Source organism: Apus apus, chromosome 2 (assembly GCF_020740795.1).
Source record: "Apus apus isolate bApuApu2 chromosome 2, bApuApu2.pri.cur, whole genome shotgun sequence".
NCBI classification, from domain to species: Eukaryota; Metazoa; Chordata; class Aves; order Apodiformes; family Apodidae; genus Apus; species Apus apus.
Genome location: NC_067283.1, coordinates 122,430,036 through 122,457,295, shown reverse-complemented (window position 1 = coordinate 122,457,295; position 27,260 = coordinate 122,430,036). Strand labels below are relative to the sequence as shown.

General features: G+C 37.6%; 1 protein-coding gene across 6 annotated transcripts in view; it reads right to left on the bottom strand.

The window, feature by feature from the left end:
- The window catches only part of SULF1 (sulfatase 1), a 125,860-nt gene that overhangs the window by 86,797 nt on the left and 11,803 nt on the right, over positions 1-27,260 (bottom strand). For 4 of the 6 annotated variants that reach the window (XM_051609346.1, XM_051609340.1, XM_051609345.1 and 1 more), the window contains 2 exons: positions 16,603-16,672; positions 14,213-14,309 (listed from right to left, as the gene is read on the bottom strand). The exons of 1 other annotated variant lie outside the window; for it this stretch is intronic. The gene's annotated coding sequence lies outside the window, so the exon portion shown is untranslated. The remainder of the gene's footprint in view (positions 1-14,212; positions 14,310-16,602; positions 16,673-27,260) is intronic. One more of the 6 variants, XM_051609342.1, reaches the window with a different exon arrangement.

Below are 27,260 nucleotides of genomic sequence, written 5' to 3'. Positions count from 1 at the left end.
GAAAGGCTCAAAGAAAAACAACCAAAGTGAAGTCTTACCAAATATCCTTAATGAAGTTTCCTCTGGGGTCACAGGCAACAGATTTTTCTGGCTCCACCGAGCTTTCAGAATCTGTTCCACATGGCAAGTCTTTGGTCCTTGTTTTGATAAGAGAAGATTAAGGGACTTGCCCAGGCAAATAGCAAGAAATGGTTGGAAATACCTGTATTTGTGGGAGTTCCCGATGCACTTAACAGATGATACTGACAGCAATTTCCTTCACAGTTTAGGAAATGTCTTAATTTTGCCAATGTTTACATTAAATGTCTAGGAAGTTTGGGTCAGAATCTTGTCTATAGTTACAATCTAGAAATACTTGCTGTATGTGATTGCTACTGTCTGGGTCAACCAGGCTATATTGGTCACAAATGGATCAGACTCTATTCCAGTGATAAATAAAACAATCCAAATGTAGCTCTTACTTACTTTTCAAATCGTGAGGCTCAATTAATTCAGACTCTTAGAAGGTTCTTGATGATAAATTGTTATAGAAATTAAATTTTTTTGCAGCCCATAGAAACCCTTGCTTCAGCACCATTAAGATGTTTTCCCCGTTACGTTTTCTCTAATTATGTTCCAATCCTGTCATGGATCTCAGTTTCCCATTGTCTAACAGCATGTTTGAGGATTTCTTATTTAATTTACACAAAAGTTATCATTATAATTTCTGAACTGCACTAATTGAAATGAATATACAATTAGAAAGAAGCTCTGGGAATACCCAAAAATTTTGTTGTTCCAGAATTCTCTGCTTTTTGGCAAGGCAAAATCAAGGGCAGCTAAGAACAACTTCGTTTGGAAGTGCTTCCATAAGGTTTGGAAATAGCATGCTTCAACTGCAACAACTTTCACAGCCATCATTATTCACTAAGATTTTAATCAGTCTGAGGGTAGGCTGTCAAGTTCACTCTAGAACATAGGTGTCTCACTGTCCTATGAAGAAAATAATGTGCATGAATGTTAAAAGTTTGGAGAAACAGAAAGAATCAGTGCTGGACAGCTATTTCACGTTGCAGGCTTCCCAGAGCTGCTCAGGCCATAGTGTGAGTGTCAGTCTAGTATTGATGCATTAGTGTCTCCTGATGTGAAGTACAGTTTAAAGATGAACATATGTCCTTACATACATACTTCTTATTGACAACTTAAGAACATCTATACTATTAAATCTAAGTAAGCACTAAAAACCTCTCAATCTATAGATATCCAAAGTGGATTTTGAAACACATGGACCTCTCTGATTGATCACAGGTCTGTGCAGCTCCTCCTGGTACTTAAAATTTAAAAAACCCTGAACAAACTGTCTGAAATTTTGTGGCACTGTGTCTGCACTAATAAACCTCAAATTTATCTTCTAGAAAAATGGACCACAGTCCAGAAGCAACTGATCACTCCTCCCACTCCTTGACACCTGCCAGCCTCAGAGCTGCCATCAATGCCAGCTTCACTGTGGACTTGGCAGAGCATCATTGAGCCCAAATTTATAAAACTCAGCTGGGTACAGTTTTACACTACTGAGAGCCTCTGTGTTTCCTAGGGAACCAGCTTACCACGGAGCCAGGAAATATTCATACAGGCTTGTGAAGTCCAGCTCTGTGTAATACGAAAGCAGCTGCACAGATTATGGAGTTGAGATGCTCCTGGAAGCAGTGTAGCCACGTTCATGTGGCTTTGAGCTTCTGCTAATATCTGTGGCAAGACATGGATAATCAAGCACTGACTGTGTTCTGCTTCTGAATGGGTGCACAACCAACATACATAGCGAGGCAGAGTTGAAACAGAAGAATTTAAGAGCTCTGAGCCTAAACGACATTCAAACCCTTCTTTATTTCTTGGCTGTCAGCAACTTCTTTTGCACAGATAACCAAGACTGAATCTTATTATTTAAGGGAAGGAATTGTGTTACATATAAGCAGATTCAGCTTCATGGGCAGGATCAAGCACAAAAATCTATGAATCACTTCAGGTCTGTTTTGACAACTTGTCGGTGCTTCTTAGGTTTTAGGCTGAGCCTCTCTCAAGGTATGAACGTGCCCCTGAGGACTCCACCCTGCTTAGTGCTAAACAACTTTTGAAGGTGATGAGTGCTCTTGCTTTATGGTATTAATCATTATTTGGAATTATTCAGACTCTACAGGACTAGCTCTCTAACTTCTGGTTTTAATATTTTCATTGGAAATGAGTAAGTATAATTGACTTACGTAATGCTTAGTGGGAGTTAGCATTACTAAATGCTTACTTAGCACACTGAATATCTTAATCATAAAAAAGATACTCTAGAGTTACTTGCCTCAAGAATACAGGAATATATATATCCCTTTTGTGACTGGTAAACACACATAAAAGTAAGTTAGCCATACACTGGATTTCAATTACCCCTGCAGGCCACATAATGGAATACATGTAATTTATTGGTGTTAAAAACACAGGTGTTTTGATCCAGTCACCATATTTACTTCTGTGGTGGTGCAGACCTCCCGTTGACTGAGCCACGTTGCAACATCAACGTTACCAGCATTGTTCTTGCTTTAGTTACAAGTGCAGTGGCCTGACACTGTTCTTGTTTCGACAGCAAACACAGTAGGCTGATACAACCTGGCACTTTCTGATCTTGCCTACTGGAGCAGTGAGCCTGGATAATTGGGTACCTTTCTGCGCTAGTGCAAATACAGTGATTTGGGGTGATTATGCACTCCCTAACCATACCTGAAACTGCTTTCAGAATGTACTAGAGACTCCTGCTCAAACACAGACCCACTCTGAAAGTTGCCAAAGATTACCTAGCCCATATTGTGGCTATCATGGAAAAGTAATGACCAAAGTCAATCACCTTGGACCTACAAATATTAGTCTTGAGTGGGAGGCAACTTGGAGCTCTCTGGGATTGCACAGAGCTGTGACCTACATCACATGTGTCTTGTAGAAGAAGCTAGTTCATCCAATTGCAAGAGTAAGTAGCTGGCCACTTCACTTAGATACAGGGAAAAATCTAACTATGTAGTGCTGGTATAATATGACTCCATCGGGTAATGGGTGAGGGAAGAATGCAACTTCTTTTGTGATGTTAGGTACCAATATTTAATATCTTAACAGGTTAACCACTATATTTCTGTGTATGTATGTGTATGCTTGCGCACAATTTAGTTTAGAAACTTTGTTAGATTTTTACTTTAAACTCTGTATTGATTATAACTGATTCTTGATTAAGTTATTAAAAATAATATAATTTAATTTTGGGATTTACTATAGTAATGTGGAGCAATCATAACTTACTGCTTTTCAAATCACCCATGATTATGTGTTAAAGCACTACACTGAAATCCCTACATCTAAACCCCTTAGCTGTAAGCAGTTGACCAAGTCTGGGACTAGGAGTGGATTCAGCTGCACCTTGGCTCCTCTCTGAGAAGCAGTTTAGAAAGCAAGGGGGTCCACTCTGAACCCTGTGAGTCGATGGGAAGGTCTTCCTCATTCTTTTCAGTGATCCCTATTCAAATCACTACAGCCCCTCCCTAACTCAGTCTCCCCTATCCTTGTAAACATAATTTCCCTTAATCCCCATATAAATCACTCCCATTCATTTCCAACCCTCTACATGCCGCTTCTACATAGTAAGTAATAGTGAACCTTGCCATTGAATTCTGTTAAGTCACACTTTCATAAATCTATATTAAAATCACCTTTTCCTGATATTTTTGTTGTTGATTCTTTAAGCCACCGTAAGACCTTCCATTCTCATCTGCGACAACTTCACACACACATCTGCCTCTACTTAAATAATTACACTGGGTGGGATTCACCTTCATGTTATAGAAACCTAGATTTAATTCTCAAAATTTTGGTGTCACTACATGAGTTAAGTGTTTAAGTTCCCATGATAGAGGGGAATCTAGTCTCTACAGTTTGGGGAACCTGGAAACTGTTTGGATGTATAAGTGCAGCTCTCCAAGCACCACTGGCTGTATCAACTCAAGTGCTATTGCCTATAATGGAAGACAAGATAACCACACACTAACACCTACATGAGTCTTTGAATCCCACCCAGTAGATCAGGTAATTGGTGTAATTTCTCAGCTGTTGTCTAGCCTCTTTTACTGCCAATGTATTGAAATGCACAAATTTGAAACAGTTTTAGGATATAATATCTGTATTTATCTGTATCTACCTACAGGCATGCACACACACACAAACATATTTGCATTGTTTTCCTTTCTTATACACTCATTTAAAACTTAGTACACTTAATTCCTCATAAGGGTAGAGAAAGCATTTTACTGTCCTGCCATCTATGGTTGGAAGGAAAAAAGTAGATGTGTTCAGAAGCAGCAATTTTAATCCCGAATTTTAACAATATAAGCCAGTATAATACTGTTGCCTTTGGAAGAGTGACACTGACACAAGACTTCACTTGCAACAGTAAAAATAGTTACTGCTTTTCCTTATTCTTCAGGGAAAATGTGCCTGAGTACCCAATGCTACTGTGAGGGAAAGCTTAGTAAAATTTTGCCCTATAATACTTTTTTGCTCTCTCCTAAAGCCTAATATACCATTGGATTTGACAGTGCCCTTTTTTCCTTCCTCTGCTCAGCAGTACTAAGCAAGTTAAGGAAACTGTACAGATTCCAAATTTTGCTGTCACAAGCTTGGGGACAAACTATATTGCATTTTCAGATCATATTTCAGATAATTCTATCTGTCACTTTTACATCTTCCACAGCTTTCTACAAATATAGAAAGGCAACTGGAAAGAGAGTAAAAAAGAAATTGTTAGGGGAAGTGTTTAGAGAAATTTTGTAAGGAAAAATGTTATGAGGGAAAAGACAGAAGGGAGGCAGTGAAACAAATGACACAGATGTAAGAAAGGCAAGGCCACTCGCAAGTCTGTGCTGATTAAGCTAATCAGGTTCAGTTGAAGCCCTGCATGGACACCTTTCTGAACTGGGACACATATGAGAACAAATGAGCAATCTCTAATAATACTTGGGTCACTATAGCATGAACCAATGTGCTTTTCAACAAGCACACAACAAAACACATTAGTGTCCTTTCAGATAAATTTAAAAGCTTAACTTTAGAAGAGCAATTTAAATAACCCATACCTATCGTGCTGCCCAGCTTCAGACACCTAAAGTTCCTTGGAGACATAATGCTAGGTTTCTGGGTCGGCTCAGTTGTCACCCTGTCTTTGTTGCACTAATTGCCTAAGATCCTGCTTTTTAGCTAAAGCTGTTTGGGAGATGCAAAACAGGCATAAGTCTCCAATGGAGCCCAATTTGTGAGGCACACATAGACCATGGAAAATTCATGGGATGTTTGGGATCCACCAGGAAACTTAAAGTCAGAGATTCAGGCCCTTCGTATCCTGATCATGTCTGGAACTCCACTCCAGTCCCAGGAGAGTTCCTCAGTCAACAAGCAATTGTGACAAAATGTTCAGTCTATCTCTCCTTGGGAAAGATGTTCCAGGCAAGATCCATACTCTGGGAAAGAGGAGGAGGAAAGGGACTTGGGTCTGCAGGTTAGATCACTTGTTGTGGGGATTGAGTGCTGGCATTCTTGAGACTTTCTGCACTTCATCAAATGACAATTTCTGATAATGTATAAACAGTCTAGGAGGAAGCACTGACACTGAGAGCATGATTTCAGGTTCCAGGTATTTACTTCTCAGAGAAGCCTGACTCTAGCCCTGACCAATGTTTATGTCTTTGTGAGAGACAGTATCTAGGGTACCCATCCCATATAAGCTGTTTCCATTTCCCCTTGCTCAAATCGCAACCTAGGAGAAAAAAATCTGCCACACAGTTTGTAGGTGTCTGATAATATTTAGCAAATTCTATTCCCAGAGCATCACAGCATTAATGCCCTTTGCTGTCTTTTGCCCTAGAGAACAAAATAATTTTCTTAGCATTTTTGCAACTAAAATGTTCAGGAGAAGACTTGTATAGACTGTGCAAGTTTGCCAAATGTCAGGGTCCCATCTTTGCCCTTTAATGCATTTTCTGATTACCTGTTCAAGATGACTCACAACATTGTGTAAATCTTGGTATTGTCACATGACTTGCTTATGTCACTCAACAACCCAGGAAGGAGCAAGGAACTTTAGCTGTGCTTCTGAGTTTCAGCTGTTTGATCAGTCTGCCTTGCTTAGGACCAATGCTTACAAAGTTCCATGGAGACCATTGTTTTTTATAACTGTAGTTGTAAGGTGAGTTTGACCTACCACACCTAAATATATTAAAACAAAAAATGTGCTTAAAAAACCTAATAAAACCTAATATATAACTGATTACTTTTCTTTACATGATCTAGATGAAATTTGCTAACTAGGCTAAGTCAGTTTCAAAATTGTTTGCTTTTTAGCTAAAGGTATAAAAATTCCTTTGGGAGGTCTGAACTAAATGAAGCTATAGATTTCAGAGCTGGAGATTTAATAATTCCCTCTGCTGTATGCTTAAAGGCACAGAGCTCTCTTGGGCAGAGGCTACACTTTGCCAAATTCATTGAATGAACGCTAAAAAGACCCTGATCCACACGAACACAGAAACAACTTGTCATTACTTGCACTGTCAATACCTGAAAACATGACCTTTGCTGCTGGCAAAGTAACATCTTATAGCCCAGAGGTACATTAAATGAGCTTAACGTAGAATCAGTTTGACACTAACATTAATCTAGGACATGTGGACTTAGGAGAATCACAAATCTTCTTTTATAGCTTGAAGCAGGTCAAACACCTCCCTTTATAGAAGCAGTATTTGAGTTCACACAGCTAAAGATAATACCCATTATTTAAAATAAAAATCTCTAAAACTTATACAAAATATTTTAATTAAGTAGCTGCATTCTACCCTACTTACTTTTTCTTTGAAGTTTTAACAGCACATGTTATTCTACTCTTCACTAAATTCTTGCTTAGTTTTATTGGTACCAATAAAATTCCACATCCTTGAAATGGTTGCATTTCAATGATGGGTGAAAAAAAATCCTTTATTATCTTTGTATAGCAAAGCATACAGTGTAACTTGAAAATGTATTTTTTTGTTTATACTTACAGAAAATACATAACTCTGCAAAAAGAAAAAAAAACAGTGAAAGATAAGAGCAAAAAATATTTTCTATTGTTGTTTAGATAGAAGGTGCATACATTTCAAGATGTATTTAAAACTCTGATTTGTAGAAGCAGTTTGTTGATATTCAGTGGACTGATCAAGAATGCACATAAAGTCTTGTCCTGACAATTCAGCTTTTACTGTGACACCATCTCATTCAGCAATTTTTGCTTAGTGAATAACACACTTCAGAACTAATCCAACAGACAAAAAGGGAAGAAAAGTTTAGTCTCTTATTCTGCCTGTTATCTCTTTCTGGCCAATAAGGTTAAAAAAGGAAGGATTTGATGTCACCTTGTGTATTAACTCAGCAGTTAGTTACATTACTGTCAGTCCTCCAGAGGTAAATGGCTTGTTCAGATATTATAGTGGTGATGACCTAATGAGTAACTCTATGAAGCTTGTAGCCAGCATTTTTTTTTGCTAAAGGAATATGTCTAATGTAGCCTGTATATTTTTATACTAGTGATATATAAGTTAGAAGTTATGTTTGTAAACTTGCTTGCTAGACAGCAGAAGCTGTATAATATTACTACATTCACTGTAACCATCATGAATCACCGACAACGCAGGAACCTCATGATGCTAGTCTTACAACAGAGCTGCACATTGATAAAAATCACCTCAAATTTTAAGAAGTCTGAAAGAGCAAATAGAACAGCTCATCATTTGAAATGTTCTTGAAATGAGACAGACCCACTCAGCTCTCTCTTATCACCTTTTTTTTTTTTTTTTTTCTTTCCCCAGAAAACACCTATAGGCATCCCTGTGACACCTATTCCAGTTAATTTCCTTAGAGCTAATAGGTAGACCTTGCTGTTGCATATCAGCATCATGCTTCACCTTTACGTCTGCATTACCTCACACTATTTTTATCCCAGTCTGTGCTCTGTGTCTGATATAATATTCAGACTGGGAGGAAAGTCTCTCAGCAGAGACCTGGCAGAAAATTTTAGTGCATCCAAGAAACAGATCATGCATTCAAAAGGTAGCAAAATAGCACTTGGCAGCAGCTAGGCAAGTAACAGGCAAATAATAAAAAAAAAGGCAAGTAATGGGAAAAAGATAAAAATCACCGCTACCACCCTAAAATATTTGCAAAATACTTCTTTTCTTTCTTAAGGTTAAAAATTAATCATGATCCAGCTGAGTACCTTGAGGTGTAAGGGCCAGCTACTCTGTTTGTTCTGAGCATCACCAAATATAAACTTTCTAGAAAATTAAGTGTAACCTAAGCATGAGCCCTTGAAAACACAGTTCACTACTTCCGTGGCATCATAGCCACTAATTAGGATATATAAAAAGGTATCTAAATCACAACCTAAATTCAAAATCAAGTTTCCCTGGGAAAACTATATTCTTTTGTTGTCTTATGGTATTCTGGATTATTTCAATACTTGTACATAGTTTTAAATATTCAGGAACGTAGAGTGCACATGATTGTGTAACTTGGTACTATTTAAATTATGAAAAGTTGTGGGGAAGACCTCGTATCTAAAAAAAAAAAAAGTGTAAATGTGTATATAAGAATGTCAAAACACTGGTGAAGAATGTTTTCAATTTAGTTACAATTACTGTGTCATCATATCTTTATTTGCTTTCAATTAGTTGCATGGTTGAACATTGTCATTCAATCATGTCTCCAGCTATTTATATATATAGAATTAATGGCTATAAAGACCTGCTTTGTTAACTGGTTGTTATATTTTATTGCCTTAGTCATCTTAATTTACATCTCACAGGATTTCAAAATCCCATAGAATCTCTGGACCTGATCACTGAGAGGTCTGGGAATGCCTTCAGTGGGAACCAGGATGGTCTGCAGCTTCCAGGATCAGTTCCTAGAGATAAACATGCCCACTGTGTGATACAGAGCTGTTGAGCCATGAAGCGTGAGATTTCACCATTTATGAACATCCCATTACAGCATTATCCAAGCATTCCATAATCTTACATCTATCTGCTTCTGCAGCTCTCCTGTGAGGTGATGAGGCAATGTTTTCCCTGTGGCACTGACTGTAGTGCTGTCATAGAGGAAGTCTTTACTGGAACAAGAAGGTGAGACTAAATTCCTCTAAATACTGGGTAAGCCAACTAACTATGGCCCCAGCTTTCTCATTGCAGTGTGGCACCAAAGGAGCTGAGAAGGGAGTGATGACTTGGAGAATCTCTCATGTACACCTCATTTCTTGTCTGTACACACTCCTATCTATTAAGAACCACAAAGCTACCTGGAAACCCACTCATTTTTCTTCTACGTGAGGAGTAAAATGTAAAACATGTTTGAATTCTTCCCCAGAAGTAGAATCCTTATTCTCAATATTTATTTAGGCCAGACCCTGCACTTCACTAGCCTATAATCTGGTTGCTTCTTAAGACGATAACCTACCAGGCCTCCATGGGACACAGCAGGCCGTTTTCTTCTTCTTTCTAGGAACAGACTGAGGTAGGGAAAATGACCACAACTAGAGTCAACAACGAGCAAAGAAATGTTTTCTTAGATCTCTAAATCTGCAAGGGAACAATAAATGCTGAAAAATTTTCCCATTAGCATTTCTTGGCCCCAAGTCAGCAAGCTGCTTCTTTGCTATGTCAATAGCACATATACATTTATAAACACATGTCCAAGTTATTTTCTCACTGCAAGTAGATTTAAGCAGTTGCAGATATGTAATTTTTTTCTAGATGACCAAGGAAGTCCTCCATGAAAAAATGTTAGTCTTATCCATATACTTCAGTAAAAAAGCATTTACCATTTTAACATTGCTGTATCTCACCACTGATGCTACATTAGGCAGTTCTGTTTGTTTGTATGGTTCTGCTTTAGCTGCTTTCTTTTGTTATTCTGGTCTTAATACATAAAACCAGGAAAGAGTTTTCTTTCTAGTATTCATTTTTTTCCATTCCGTGATTATATCATAATAATCTTAATGATGATATAGATCTACTTCCTAATAAAGACATTTTGCATTTTTGCAAGAATAACAATGAGGTACTTCCGGAACAAGTTACTGGCAGTAGAAGTGTGTAGCTGAAAAAAATCTCCATTATTCTTAAACATCCATCTGAATGGAAATACTTGGAAGGGGCGGAGGAAATAATGACACATACAATATCCTTTTACAAAATCCACTTAAAAAACATTCCTTACATGAAATACTAGAAGTATTTTTATCAGAATACGAGTGTCTCATTTTGATGCTCTGGCACATCACCAGTTCTCCACTAAGACATTGTAGCACAACTGATACTGGATAGGAAGGAAGTGACTTGGCTCTTACAGGAAATAAACACCACCTAAATGTGGGAAAACGTTCATAAATACATCCAGAGACTGGCATTTTGAAAGCTTGATCTTGAAGTATTAAGAGTACACTTACACAAAAATTCCTGCCTTCAGTTTGGCACAAGCTGGGAAGGAAGTTTTTTGATGTATATTTCTCTTGTCTGCCTCTGTTTTCAACTAAGCTTGCTCTCAACATACTGCCCCCCAAACTGCTGACCGCCTGTTCCTCATTAAGGTGTGCGGTGTGGAGAAACACACCAGTAAGAAAGCCAAAGAAGCAACCTAATCAGCAGCTGAGAACCCCTTCCAATAAGTAGCAGGAGGAAACGAAGGAGAAAAACCTTGTACTTCCTCTTTGGAGCACTACTGGCATGAACTAATTTAATAGGGATGAGCCACCACCAAGGCAAACAAGTGCCTGCTGCTTTGTGTAAGTGACATGTGATAGATTATGGATGTACTAAAAGTGAATCCCAGAATCTTCACTTTCACAACTTCTAAATGGAAAACTCTGAGATCACAGACTTTCTGCTGTACTGACAGGCTGTAAAAAGCTCCTTCTGGATCTTAATCAATGGTATATATATAAAAACATAGAAAAGGTTTATGTGTGAGAGGGTGGGGGAAAAGAAAACCAAATGGAAAGGGATCTCATTTACCAGGTCAGATCAGTAACATGCTGTGAGCAGAAAGTCACAAAACAGAGAGGAAATGAAGTGACACATTTTTGTGTCCTTGGAATATCTCATTTTATCATCTATACCTACTGTAGTTAAAACCCATTTGCCCTAATGCATTTAGGGGGGAAACTCTGTATCTTTCAGCTAATAATCCTCTTCTATGTAATCCTCTTTGTAAACTGAGAAACTTGACAGCATGAGAGAAAAAAAAAAGAGTTGAGAATTAATCACATTCGTTTCCAGAAAGTGGAATACACTAATGAGATAGAACTAAGGTCACTGATGGCAAAGACCACTTGGAAGGGATGCAGAGGGAAGCAGTTTAGTGCATGCTTCTTAGCAGATAATCTTTGTGTATGCAACACAGAGATGTACCTCTGTGTTAGAGGATTTTTCCCATGGGACTTCCCTATTTTTGGTAGATATTTCCTTGTGAACTTTTAGCAGGAGAGATAGAAGAAGCCTTTAGACAAGGAAATGAAAACTGTCTTCAGGATACTGGCTAGAGAAAGGCTGCCTGATGACAGATTCAACATTACTTGTCTGCATCTTGTGTAGACAACAAGGAAATATCACAGCACAGAAAGAGGAACCCTACCAAAAGCTAATAGCTGTACTATATGCCTTCTAGCAGGATGCTCAGCAATACCTTCTGCTGATAGACCAGTGACTGTGCCCTCAGTGTACATCCAATAAAATGAAGTGTGATACAGTGAATTGTAAAAGAATGTTACTTTGTACTTGCTGTATGTCTCTGTTCCTCAGCTTCCCAGCCTCTTCTAACAAACTACTGCCTGTTGGGATTTTTTTGAGTTATCCTGTGAGACTCATCTGACCATCTACTCAGGTTTCTTCCTTGGAGACACCACCAGTCAGTCCAGTATTCTTGACATCTAGATCCCTCATGGAGATTCACTCTCCTAAGCCCTGTAACCTGGAGTGAAACGCAGTAATGCAAACCTTTCTGGTTCTTGTGTCAAGATCATGCTCATTTCAGGTGAAGTGAAATGGGTTTTTCAAGATCTTACTCTTCCCAAAAATGAGCTGGGATCAAAAAGCCTATTTGGAACTGGGGCTGGGATATGTGTGTGTGCAATAATGAAAAGACTGACCCCAGGGGTTAAGTTGTATTTGACTTCATTTACTGAAGTTGCCTTTTGGAATGTCAGCAGATAAAGTGCCAGAAAAATTTTTGTACTGAGAGTGTCATTAGGAGATTATATACATAAGAGACATGTTTTTTAAGCTTCAGGTCAAAAAGTCACCTTTTCATTTTTCTGGGCACTTTCCAACTATTTTATCCATGGTGCAAGTGATAACTCTTTATTTCATAATAAATATTCTGAAGGCATTCCTGATACTGACAAATATGAATTGCATGTACACATACTTCACAGTTATAGCTTCGTTCTGTGAGATACCATGACCTCAAATCTATAGAGAAAAATTATTTTTATAATTTTTTCTTGAGAAATGTCTCTACAACAGCAGATGATGTAGTCAACAAAGAGTGAATCTCTAAAGTTTCAGACTGGATAAACAATGTCCAAACTTTTTCTAAAATGAAAATAATTAACCTTTGAATCTGCAGAAATTGCTTGGAAATATTCCAATATAATATCCTTCATAGGATTATTTGTGCTTCCAGCCTTTGGTAGACTGGGAAAATCACACACAAAAAAAAAATCACTTGTCTTTTCATTGAATAGAACTGAAAGGCACTGCAAATAATAATCCAAATCATCCCACTCTACCAAAGCAAGATCACTCATCTACATCCTGTTATTTCATGACTTCCACTTCCGTGAAAATCTAAAGGATGTATTTTCTTGGCCCTACTCTAATTAACCTCTTTAAGAGCAACCTAAGAAAAATATAGATAAACCTAGGAAAATGTAGATAAAGTTGGGAGAGAACATCAAGCTGGAACTCAAGATAATTATGAGATTGATGATACAAACAGCCTGGATACCCTGATATATTTTGTCTAAGCAAACATCATGTACTTTATATGGGACCAATCTGCACTCACACATCTGGAGGGAAAATAATGCAGATTGAATAACTTATAATAATTCTACTTGTTACAGTACATTATCTGAATAACTGGTAATTTAAATATTCTGTAATTAAAATAAACTATGAGCTAACATGTCAAATAGTAACTGGTTCCAAACAAAATTCCATACAAAGACTTTCAAGTGACATAAACTTGATGTATACCAGCTGTCTCTCATTGCTAGTAATATTTAAATTTTAAAGCCAAATACATGCTATTTAATCCCATGTATTTGAAAATTGTTTAACTAGAAATATTTTATGTAAATGAGGTGATAGAATATAATATAAGTGAGGGGAAAAAAAATAAGGCATTTCAAGTGTCCTGCTCTGTGCTTTGTCATGTGGCTTTATATTTTTCTTTGTGAAGACATATGATTTGATACTCAGCCTAGTGCCATAACTCCCACATCACAAGGTTACCACACAACTTGCTGTGACTTACTAATTCCATCTAAAATTCAGCCAGGCCTTAAAAGCACATAACCAGTGCAGATCTTACGGAATTGCTTTGGCAGAGTAGCATAAAACATCTTGCATAGTGCTTTTCTTTACCATGACCAGCTGCATGCAGTGAGATTAGTTTCTAGTTTTCATAATTGTCATGTTCACATAAACAAATGGAAATTCCAAACCATTACTTTTTGCTTAATGTATAACTTTCCCTGAAGGAAAAGTGCACTTTTATCTTGACATAACTCAACCCTGTAACTCTTCTTCCTAGGCTCAACAAAGGCATGCATTTTGTTCACAGGATATTATTCAACAACCACAAAACATACAATTTCTGGGTGTTTTAAAAACCAGAAAGTTAATAGTAGTAAACTTTCAATTCAGAAGCTATCTGTGTAATCATTTACTGGCTCACTAAAATGTTAAGGGTCCTTGGGTTAGTCTTGAGCCTTTAGAGTCTGGTGGAATAGAAGCTCCAGAAGATTTACTACAGCTTAATTATTGACCTAACATAATACTTAGGCTACGTAACACATGCTGATGGTTTGTTTAGTTTAATTAATTACTGAGTAAGTATTTTATTTTTGTACCTTTGAAGGTATTCTGCAGTTAATGTGCCTTGGTTAATTTTCATAGCATGGGACAGAAGTCTTTATGTCTTGCTAGTGAATTTTTTATGGGCAAAATCTGCAAAAAGAGGAAAAGACGTTAATACTTATAGTTGTTAGGATTCACACATTCTAGTTGTAACACAAGCTGTGCTCATACTGGATTTAGAATTTGTTTGCAAAACTAAACTTATCCATTCCTATTTACTTTGCTGAATCACCCTGCATATCCAAGTTTCTCCATGTCTAATTACCTTGCTTACAAGTCAGCAAGCTGCCATCATTAAAATAATTAAGACAATAGAGAGCAGACATTAATTTTTAAGGAACCTGACTTCCTTGTGTTTTGTTCATTGTTAAAGTATCTATCAATGTGTATCTGCTTTTTCAGTGCCTTAATACACCCAAGAAAACTTATGGCAGATGTTCCTCTACAAGAGCAAAACAAATAAATAAATAACTAGAATAATTTATATTATTATAAAATAACTGTACAGGAATAATAAGTTATATTTTATTTAGCTGTCAAAATCAAATGAAAATGCTTTTCTTTGGTATTTGCTGTGGGAAAGCTCTTATCAATTTTAACAGAAATGTATATCTTTAAGTGTAGTCTTACTATTTGGTTAACAAAACTTTTACATTTCCAGGTTCAGATTCTAATGGATGGTTCAAATAGCTAAATGTCCACTACTAAGTTCTGTAACTCACCAGGGTATTTTCTGGGAATATTTGTAATATTTTAATAGAATTTTCAGTTTTGGAAAGACTTGTCCTGGTTTTCATAATTGTTCATTCATTTATATGTTCTCTTTTAAAATGAGGTAATATTAAAATAATGTATAAATTAACACAAATTAGACCATTTTGTCTTTAGGCAACTGAAATGTAACTACCAGTATCTACTATATTAATCTAAACTCCTCACTCATCTTCTTCCTTTGGCAAGAGCCTATCATTTCATACCTACTTTCTCCTCTTCTGATCTGAGCTATGATTAAGATGCAAGATCCATAGGTGACTCCAGCCACAATAATGTTTCACTGACAGAAAAATACCTCTGTTTTATTTATTTTCATGAACACAGGAAGTATTTTGTTGACATGAGCTGTAATTTCACATTCCCTTAGCCTCAACTAGTCACTGTCACTAGTAAACTAGTCACTAGTCACTTGTCACTGCCTTCTGACAGAAGCGACATCACCTTTCCCTCCCATCCTGGTTGTGTCTCTCCAGCCCATGGTTGAGGGGAGCCAGGTGAAAGAAGTAATCTGACCAAGGATTAATCCTGCCAGCTGAAAGCATACCAGTAAACAGGTTAGTTCTCAGATGGGTCAGCTCTGTCATCTGGTTCCCTGTGTTGTCACACTGCTGCCAGTGCTGTCACAAGAAAGGAGCAGAACTGGAGGCCACTACTCCAGCAGTCAGCACATGCATCGTGAAACCCTCACCTCAGACACAAGGGCACTAAAACCACCAGCCAGGGTTTTCCTGCTTAAGCCAGCCCATCAGTCAAAAGGGCCTCTCTCTAGGTTTTACTGTCCTCTGTTGTGAAGTGTCCTTCTCAGTCAGTCTATCTGCTTCCCTTCTTCAGGATCTCTCTCTGTCAGACACACACCCTTCTGGAAGGACCAGCCAAAGTCTGGCTGCCTAATGCTTACACACTTAAACAGCTCTAGGGTTTGACGTTGGTTTTGGAACAAGCATGCTTTACTGTTTCCTACAACAGTTTTATAAGGGCAGTGGCAAGGAATTCTATCTGTTTTGAGGGTAATGAATGCAGTTAGATTCTTCATTTGAGAACTTCTGAAAGGTCAAATCCAACCTTATTAGGAAAACTCTGGTGACTTGCACAGACACCAGCAACAGGAACAATGAACTCATATGGGGAGGATTATTTCATGCACAGCTGGGTACCTGGGACCAAAAAAAGAATGGAGAAAAAAACCCCTAAAATTTGGATATTTATAGCTTCCAGGAAATGGAAAGGGGGGGTGGGGGGGGAGGAGGGGGGCTAGAAAGAGAGAACCCTCTCTTCAGCAAACCCAAGATGGAGATAGTGTAAATCAAGAAACCTGAAGTACATGCATCCCTAGTATGCTGCTACAAAATTATATGTAACCCTGGCTTCTCTAATGCAGAACAGGTCAATAGAGTGGTATATATAGTACCTGGCAGTGGTCTCATTGTCACAGTTAATCAGAAAATATTGTGAATTTTAGATCACCAGCTTTTAGGTGGCCAAGATTGTGAAGGTCTGGATAAGTTTAACTAAAAAGCTGCCAGTATTTGGGAACTTAAAAAAAAATATCTCATTGTTATTATTATGCTATAAATAAGTATTTGCAATATTATGGTCCATTAAATCTTACCTTTTTCTTATGCAAGAAAGAATTATTGTCATTATTTTTCCAGTTTTCCTCAGCTCAGTCTTTTGTTTTACTGTAATAAATAAACCAATAGAAAGTATTAACGATTTATAAGAAATAAATGTAGTAATATTTTAAAGGAAAAAAATCTTGCATTTATTTTCATATTATTCCTAGGAACATATCCCAGCAGAGTAAGAAAGACATTGCATAGAGTAATGGCTTTTGTTTTTTCTGAGCTGTCCCATAGGGTTCACTGGGACTGTGCCCCCAAATTTCAGCAGGGAAAGGTTACAGCAAGGTACATTGTTACTGCAATATTCTTAATTATCAACAGTAATCAACAGTATAACCTTCTTGAAAAGGTTGTACTGGTAGTGTGCAGTATCTACAGAGGGCAGTAGCTCCCCGAAGCTGCTTCTGCAGGTGAAAAGGAGAAAACCAGCAAGACTTATTTAGATTTCAGCCCGTAAGTTCAGTTAAACCTGCTTCCTACTAAATCAAAAAATAAACCAATGTGCTGTTAGGTTTTCAGGTTGGTAGTGGCTGTGAAAACCAATAGGTCTTCCAGGATTTCACCTTGAAAATTTAAGCCCAGAATCTAGATTGAACACTCTTAATGTGCAATAAAAATACACAGGTATGAAATAATTGGAGATGTGGAAAAAAAAATATTTTAAAAATGATATTACTTAATACGGATCTTTTTGCTCTCTTTCTTTGAGATATTGATCTATCCAGCTTTTAATAGTTTATTTTTTGTTGATCTGATTCAAATTTTTTAGCAATGCTGTAATAGCTAGGATAATCAGACTGAAGGGTTTCTTTGCTACTGTTGAACCTTTTTTGGTGACCAATAATGTCACATAAAGTTAGGGAGGGCAACTAACAAAGTCTTGCCTTTCTGTCTGGATACCCTGGGCATGTATATCACTTTGGCCAAGAGGCTAGGAATTTAAAAAGCACTCTCACAATCAATCACACTCAACACAACTTAATCTGTCCCCATGGCCACCTACGTCCTCCTTTGACTGTGTCATCGGAGCCAGCAATGCCCTGCCAACCTTCTGAGTTCAGTAACTCCTGGGTGACTAGTGTTAGGGATGGGTGAGTGCACCAGGTCCTTTCTCACAGGAGCCGGTTGAATGCAGCGGAGTGTTACAGCAATTTTTCCCCCAACAAAATCTGTGATGTAATGAAAGGCCAAGAAGTCACAACAGATGTTTTTTTTCACTTGCTGTATTAAGTAGACCTAGTCTGAAGCACATGGTGCAATGGGAGATTAGTTATCAGTCACAGTACGAGAGGATGTGAAGAAGGGATAGATATGCAAACACTAGAAGATGATTAATCAAATTATTCCCTCAATTTTGAAACTTAAATTAAATTTTTCTGTGTTTTGTTACAGTTGCTTGTAGTTACGTAGAGGGGTGGGCTGTTATACACAGGCCAGCTTTTCAGTTTTAGTTACTTGAGTGCAAATCCCACTGAAAGGCTGACTGCATGTTAATACTGAAAGATGGATTTTGGCCCTCAAAATGCTTAAAAAAGAGTATTTTTTTTTCCTATTATTACTGTTGTTATGGGAAACAAATTGGGCAAAGAACTATTGGAAGGAAAGTGTTTTCTAATGGCCAAGAATGTAATGGCAAAGAAAATAAAGAAAACAAATGATCAAGATGAAAACAAGCTAATAAAGAAAACAATGGTTAGAACAGGAAACCAGACCAAGGGAAGATGCCTGAAAAGCAATCCTCAAATCATCCTTGTTCACAATCAATAAGCCAACTGCATGTGTCAAACAAAAGCACTGTTTAAAATATCTTTTTCTTTCATTGCAAGAGACCCATGATTCTTTTATCTCTTTGTTCTTACACTTGAGATGCTAGTTTCAAGTACATGTGACAGCGCAAAGTCAAGAATCACCTAATAGCACCAACTGGAGTGAAACCTTTGCTATAGGAACTTCTTTATCTACACATACAAAAGGTAAAAATATCAGATGGTGAAGCAGACTGACAGTGAAATGAGCCACTGGATGATAAACAGAAGGGTGAATGCAGTAGCACTGGAATAGACAGGAATCTTCCCATTTACTGTATGGGGCATTAAACTAGTCTATTACAGAGCAGAGTAAGACATACGGGAATGGTAGTTACTGTTGTTAAAGTTTCCAAATCCCCCTTCTCCACATTTATGAGCGTATGAAAGTACAATACTTTCCAATAGGTGCACAAATGAGCTCATTATGATTTAAGATTAGAGAGGATATTAAGCCATAATTTTATTCTAAGGTAAAAGTGCCTATTATTTTCCTTAAATGATGCTGTGTTTAAAGAAATTGAAGGAGCAATTACATTTTTGTCCTTTTTTTTTGTCCATTTACTATCTAAATTATGAGTACAGCCTTAGTCAGGAACCTTGCCACAGCACATTTCCAACCTGTGGTACAGATGGAGACTTAACAGTGTTCCACAATGAGAAAGGCTGATAGCATGCTGGGATGCAAGATTAGTATTTACTGTTCTGCCTTTGAACAGCAGGTGTTTAGATACTGCTGGTTGGTGTATTGTTTGGGAATTTTTGGGAGTGTAGGTGTATGTGTGACAATGAGATAAATCCTTCCTATATAACACACATCATCAATAAAACATAGGGTTTACTATGTGCAGGACTTTTTCCATACCCAGGACATATTTGTGATAAAGAGTTTTCTGAATCATTCCAGAAGTGTTAATACCAAGTCCTGGAGCTGCAGTGATCTTATTTAAGCTCACAAAAGAAATACAGCCTCCAAGGAAGACCCAAGGGACTGGAGGCAGTGCTGTGTGTGATTCACTCAGTCTCTGAGTCAGTCCTGAATTTACGTACTCCATTTCATGCCAGAAGGGAGGTCTTTCAGAAAACAGGAAAACAGTAGACCCACACTTTTCTACAGACTCAGCCTTACACAGCAGCTTCCCATTTCACCCAGAAACAACTTTATTCCAGTGAAGGACACCATGATTTCTCCCTTTTTAAAAAAATCCTCTACACACAAGTTACAAGTGCAAGATAACTGAAGTTGTAACTCATTGAAAACAGAATGACTTGCAAAACATTTTGGTGACTGACCTTACAAATGCCAATCAATGGACAAGAAAATCCAGTTACAGTTATCCAATATTTTTTTTTGCTGGACCATCTATAGGAATGACTGCAAAGCAGTCTGAGCAATCACAATTTATGTAAGTATTCAATTCTCCTCTGACCTTGTTACCTTCAGTAAGCTCTGTAAGAAGCATTTCTGAATGAGGATATATCCTAATATTTCTCAGAACTGCAGCTCCATTATTGACACACAACAGAGCTCCAGTGTACACTGAGCTCTCCCACTGCCTGGCACTGTTACCATGCTGTTAGCCTTGCTTGTAATAGACTCAGAAGACAGAGTAGTAAAAAGGCACCAAATGCAAGCAATTTATGAACATTACTGACTTCATCACTCATGCAACAGCATTGCCATAACAATGGAAATATCTATTGCTAAAAAAAAAAAATAATAAATAAGATCACCCTATGCAGATCAGTAAGTACAATATTTCTTTTTATTTGCAAAACAGTGAAGGTTAAAGCTGGTCGCATCATCTTCTAGATATTCATAAATCACTGGGATTATCTCAGTAGACTATTTTCTGAAGGGCTTCCATCATTTACTGCCAAAGATTCCTTGCTAAAAGGACTTCCATCATCAATGTACTGGACATGCAAGGGGCAAGTCAGCACCAATCATAAAATTATGCCAGCCCCCATTTCAGAGTGAAATAATGCAGAGAAAAACTTCATAGTGTTCTCTTTTTGCAGTGTAAAATACTACTTTTAAAGGCATGAGCAAAACCATTAGATTAAATTTAACTAATTTATATATATATTTATTTTACTGATACAACAGACTCTACTCAATTTTTCATCATGATTTTCATGGTTATGATTAAAAATTGCTATAGTATTCAACCCTCTGTTTGGAAAAGTGTATTAGACTAACACCTGAATCTCTTGCTACCTTGTAGAAGTACACTGACTGCAAGATTCAAGTCTACCTCCAAGTGCTTAGTTAGCCATTTAGTGACAAAACTGGACACAATTCTTACATTTGAAAAGAACAAAGGGGAAGTTCTCCTTTCCAAATCACAAGTAGGAAGCCAAATTAAAAATGTGACCATTAAGTGAATAAAAATACAATAACACCAGCATGTTCTAAAAGAAAAGATTCAAGTTATCTCTGCCATAGCAAGCCACTTTACATTTAACTCGCAGTTTTTCTTACTATGATTTAACCAAAAAAGTTTGATTTGGTAACTGTGCCAATACTGAATAGATGCATAGGCTTGGGTCATATTCCCATTATCATTATTCCTTTCGAGTTAATCACTGAGGAAAGTGAAAGCAAACATGACTGATCTTAGAAAAGGCAAAAAGGTGGCAGAATCTGCTTTAGATAGACTGAACCTGCCAGGCACTTTCTCTTAAAAAATTACTGTTATGCAAACTGTTATAACTCCTCAGGGTGTAAAGTATTCTTGTTTCTTCTATGCAATTGCAGGAGAAGAAAACAAATAATTTGCATTTAAAAGGATGTCTATCAAGTTTAGGTATTTGGGAGACTCTAGCAGCTCAAAAATAGACTTTAAATGTTAACTGATACTCAAAATACATGAAAGGAGAGGTAGAGCAGGAAATTTAGAGGTGATTTGATGAGGAATAATAAGTTCTAAATTATCTGTGAGCTTTCTTAGTTGATAAAATATCAGCATCTCCCTTTGCCTTACTGCTCTACTAGATTGCTTTTTCAGCAGCTAAATACAGCCTTTTGTTTAGTGGGAAACACAAACTACAGACAAGGTTGCTTTAGACAGAAAAATAATTCAGAGGTTTAATACAACAGCCTTTTCCTTTATTTCAGCACTTAAAACAACAAATTACTATGGCTTGAAAACTGACTATTTCTTATCCCCTTAACATAAAGAACAATGTCATTCATTACAATCAATGAATCAAAGAAAGATGACTTTTATTTAAAAATTTAGCAACCAATGTAGGAAAGTGAAAGATGTGAAGACAAGGAACAAGGCAAGGAAGAATACATGCTGGAAATGTTGCCTCTGGTTTTGAGAATGCAGAAGTTTACTTGAAAAGGAAATAAAAATTACTGTAAGTAATACATTTGTGTTATCTTGTTAATGTCATTGGTTTTTATTTTTTGTGAGTAATGTGGAACCATTCCATAGACACAACTGAGCTCAACCTTCTGTCAAGGGTTGCAACACCATTGATGTTTGGACCCATTTAAACAGTAGGGTTGTGTTTTCAAGTCCTGATATCTTCTTTTTTTTCTTCCAGTGGATTGAAATATGACCAAATAGCAGCATGACTGTGAATGGAAAAGATAATTCTCACACAACATTCTTCTCAGTGCTTTGAGGAAAACACACTTAAAAAACACATTTGCTCATGTCTGATTCAAGATGTGAAAAAAAAAAGAAAAAGGGTGAATTTATGAGAAATTTTTCTAAAATTGGAAACACAGTTAAAAACTTTCCTATATATTTGTTTTGTTTAGATTAATTAAGACTTCTGCTTTATCTTACCACAATAGACACTAAAATTTTTCAATATGTTTACTAAAGTTAAAGGAATTATAGAATGAATTTGTATCTACTACACCATTATCCTTAAGTAATCCTGATTCAGTAATCAGTTGTAATATATTTTTATCAGTCCAAAAGGTAACTTGTCAGTCTAACTAGAGACATTTTGCATCCTCAATATATTATACAATAGAGAGTGTTATTAAATATCGTTTCTCATGAAAAAAATCCTGTTTTGTTAAAATATTATCTTTCCACATTGGCATAACTAGATTAAAGATGGAGGTGAAAGTTCTCATGGATTGGCTGGGTGTTTGCACTACTTTTCTCTTGTCTCTGTAATTTGTTATATTAATGGGTGTCCTTATCATGAACTGAAAAATAAGCAACTTATGAAGTAAAATATGGCAAATAGAGTGAAAACTAAGTTAAATATTCTAACAGTAGGGATACAGGGAATTAAGTCTGTTGTTGTGCCTCCCACGCACATACATGCACAGAGAACAAATATTCACTTCTCTTATTGAAACATGATGGTGGAACTAATTCCTACTAAACCAATTTTTTTCCATGTCCTGTTCACAAAATCTAAATTAGATCAGAGACAAGCTTCAGCTACAATAATTCTCCTCTTCCAAGGAGGCTTTTTTTAAAAACATAAATCTTTTCAGTTTCTCTGGCATTATGAAGGGCTGTGAAAGGTCTAAGCTGTAAAAGATATTTTAGATCTTAACAAATCTGGGTCTACTTTCTTTCATTCATCTTTTGTATTGTACATTGTTAGCTTTTCCTGAAGCATAAAAACCAGAAAATTGGTATCGACATTCTTCCCTCAGTATCACTGTATATAGGATAGCACCATAGCAAAAACACCAGCAAAACTCAAGGCCTTGATGCATGTTTTTTGGAAATTCATACTCTGTTAAATTCAGAAGTTAATTCTTCCAGCTGTTCAATTTTTTATACCGTTTTATCTGCCCAAGGTAACTGACCCTCTAACAGAGGCAGCAGAATGGGAAGCCTGTCTTGATGGGAGAGCTCCTCAGTGCCTCCTGCTTGTAGCTGAGCATACTAACATTTGAGAATAGCTACTTCGGTTTATAGCAAGATGCTGAGCTATGGGTTGAAGTAGTTGAGGGGATGCTATGAAGCTTTAATTTCAAGAGCACATCTAATCTCCAGGAGTTTAATTGGGCAACAGCTGGGAGAAGTGATTCTGGTATCACTCCAAGCCATCAGAGATCATGGATCAGTGCTGAAAAAAGTCCGTCTTGAGGCTCCAAGCTGCAAGTGAGAAGTTTAAGACTATATTTCAGTCCCATTGCCCTGCTAAGCAGAGTAGTTAGCAAAAAGGAAACCTCTGCCTTCTCAGAGCTTGTGTGTCAAAATTATCCCACAAGGGATATAATCAAGAACAGACAACTCATTCTCTTGATGAGGTTCTAGGAGATGCTCAACCATGGTCAAAGCTCTTGTGGTTGAAAAAACACTGCCAAAGAAATTAGAAACATCCTCTAGATGAGAGTGGCCACACACACATCTGTTCTGTTGGAGTACCTTTAACACACAGCTGCAAAGTTGGTGTGGGTTTAATGCTACATTTATGTCTGGAATACTGAGCCAATTTCAATGCATCAGTATTGAAGTCAGTTTGCACTGACTTTAAAATGTCAACAAATGCTATTGTAGATAAGCTGTTAGTTACAGAAACATATACAGGTTTGTGGAGACAACTGCTATCACATACTGCTTACCTATGAGAAGTTGCAAGATGATGGATATTGAAGAAGGGTGGATAAAAACTGAATCAGCCAATGCTCGCTAGGAGCTCAATTCAGTGAAAAGGTCCAAAATAGCAGGACAGTAATCAGGTTTTAAGAAGCAAATAATTATTTGAAACAAGTTTTCCCCTTTACCTCAGCCCTATAAAAATCCTTGAAAGTTCCTTTCTCTTTATTTCCTCACACTGGGGCACTTTGAAAAAAGATAGCTCAGATGTGGACTGAGCTTCAGGAAATATGTATTCCATGTCAAATATTCAAGAATTGGCTGAATGATGCTGACGGTCACATCAGTTGCATAATATACAAGTCAGCAGTTGATCTCTCTTTCATGTCCAACAACCTTCTTGCTAAAGAAGAGATTCAGATATTTTACTCCACAACTGTGACAGAAGAAATTAAAACTATGTTTTCTAAAATACTACCAGAGGTTGGTAGAAATGAATCATAGAGTCATAGAATGCCAGGTTGGAAGGAACCTTAAGGATCATTTGGTCCAACCTTTCTAGGTAATACTATAGTTTATTTGACGTGGCTCAGCACCCCGTCAAGCTGAGAGTTAAAACTGTCCTATGTGGGGGAATTTACCACTTCCCTTGGGAGACTGTTCCAATGTTTGATTGTCCTCATGGTGAAAAATTTACCTCTTGTGTCCAATCGGAATCTCCTCAGGAGCAACTTGTGCCCATTACCCCTTGTCTTTTCCATGTGACCCCTTGTAAACAGGGAGTCTCCATCTCCTTGGTAGCCACCCTTTAAGCACTGGAACATTGTAATAAGGTCTCCCCGAAGCCGCCTTTTTTCTCAAGGCTGAACAAGCCCAGTTTTCTCAGCCTCTTCTCATATGACAGGTTCTCCAGTCCTCTGATCATCCTTGCGGCCCTTCTCTGGACCCTCTCCAGCCTGTCTGCATCCTTCTTGTAGCGTGGGGACCACAACTGAATATAATACTCCAGGTGTGGCCTGACAAGCACCAAGCAGAGTGGGATGATGACCTCTTTAACTTTCTGCTGGTGCCCTTATTGATGCAGATCAGCATCCTGTTGGCCACACACTGTTCACTCATGTTGAGCTTATTATCCGCCAAGACCCCCAGGTCCCTTTCCACATGGCTGCTCTCCAGCCAGGTGGATCCCAGTCTGAACTGTGCTCCTGAGTTACATGTTTCCAGGTGGAAGACCTTATACTTCTCCGAGTTGAACTTCATAAGATTTTTGCTAGCCCACTCTTCCTGTCTGTCCAGGTCATCCTGCAGTGTGACTCTCCCTTCTGGAGTGTCAGCCTTGTTGGGAAATTATATTACCCAGAATAATCACTAAATTAGGGTAGCTTTGAACCCAGCTCTGTTGGTTAACTCCTTGCCCAACAACAAATAGAATTTTAGAATAATTTTATATGGGAAATGCACTCATCAGTAAGATATGCATGTTGGTCTAAAGTTGAATTGTTTTAATTAGCAGTTCTAAAGTTACAGAAACATATAAGAACCACCATTACTGAGAACTGACAATGAAGTTATGGCAGGAACTTCAAGCAACATGAAAATGAGGGAAGTCAGCATTGCCAGAGCAGCAAGGAGCTCAGAGGAAGCAATACCACTGATGAAAAGACATGCAATATTTTAAAGGCTGTTTTTAATGCTTGAGACTGTGGACTGCAGTTGTTTGAAAGTGATCTATTTCAGGACTCAAAAAGTTCAGGTAAAATCCTCTCAAACTTCTGAAAAAACAATAAAAATCCATAACTGAAAATTAAGCTTAAGCTCAAACCAAGAATCTTGCATGGGTTTAGCTTGTATGTTTTAAATTGTAGTGTTCAACATCATGTTTATTCGGTCTGCACAGAAAACCATTGAGTTTGAAAGAGAATTTTGGAAAGAGATCTTCTTAAAGATGTCTACAGTGACAGACTGGCCAAAAGCAGGAAAAGGACCATTCCATGTGAATGTATTTTTGAGAAATATTTGTCCTGCATTTTTTTGTGAAAGATTTTTTGTTTAAAAATATTTGTTTAAAGGTGAATTAAGAGCAACTGCATGTTTCAGGAACAGATTGCAAGCTAGAATGGAAGGTTGTTTTTAATATACTTATTTTTATAAATATCCAGTCTACTCAGAGCCACTGAGAACCCAGGACAAAAATCAAGAATAAAGCTGAATTCAAAGTAAATAATGAAAGTGACAATTTTAAGGCAAGTGTTTTAAGCAAAATAAGCAACTGTCGCGTTTGAGGATGACACCAAACTGAAGGGAGCAGTGGATTTCTTTGAAGATGGTTTCCATTCAGAGATATCTAGGCACCCTGGAGAAAAGGGCCAGCAGGAACCTTATGGAATTCATTGAGGACAGATGCTTAGTCCTGCATCTGGGAAGGAAGACCCCCTTGCAGATGTACAGATTGGTGATGGACTGGCTGGGAAGCAGCACTACAGAGAAGGACCTGGGGCTCATGTTAGATAGCAAACCAAACATGAGCCTGTGGTGTCCTCAGGAAGCACAGCTGGCCAACAGCATCCTGGTCTGTATTAACAGCCATATAGCAAGTAAGCTGAGAAAAGCGATCATGTCCTTTCGCTCAAAACTCATGAGATGGCACCTAGATCACTGTGCCCACTTGAGGGACCCACAGCACAAGAACAGCAATGACAAACTGGAAAAAGTTCAATGGAAAGCCAGCAAAGTAGTTGAGGGATGGAGCACTTGACCTGCAGTGACAATCTGTGGAAATTAGGTTTGTTCAGCCAGGAGATTAGCTGGCTTTGGGGGGACCTCACAGCAACCGTCCAATACCTGTAATTAGGTTATAAAGGAGATAAAGCCAAGCTCTCTCACAGGGCTGTGTTGTGTGGCTGGAGTGCAAGAGATAATGGACATAAACTGAAACAAAAGACAGTTAAGATGGATACAAATAAAAGCAAGCTTCTTCCCTGTGACAAGGCCAAGTAGCACAGAAAGTTTCCCAAAATGTTATGCACTTTCCATCTTCTGGGATTTTCAAGATCCAACTGGATAAAGCCCTGGATCTGATCTCATAGCTGAGCCTAGCTTAAGCAGGACCTGAAACCTCCTGAGTCCCTTCCAATCTGATTTTTCCTGTGATCATTTTAAGAGTATATGAAATATTTAATAAGTTTGTAAGGTTGAGACTGTCTTATCTTCCTGAAGGAAAGGGTAACTTTCCTTATTCTTGGCAGAGGGATAAAGAATTGACTTGAACATCCATATTCTAATAATTTATAGAAGAATACAGTGCTA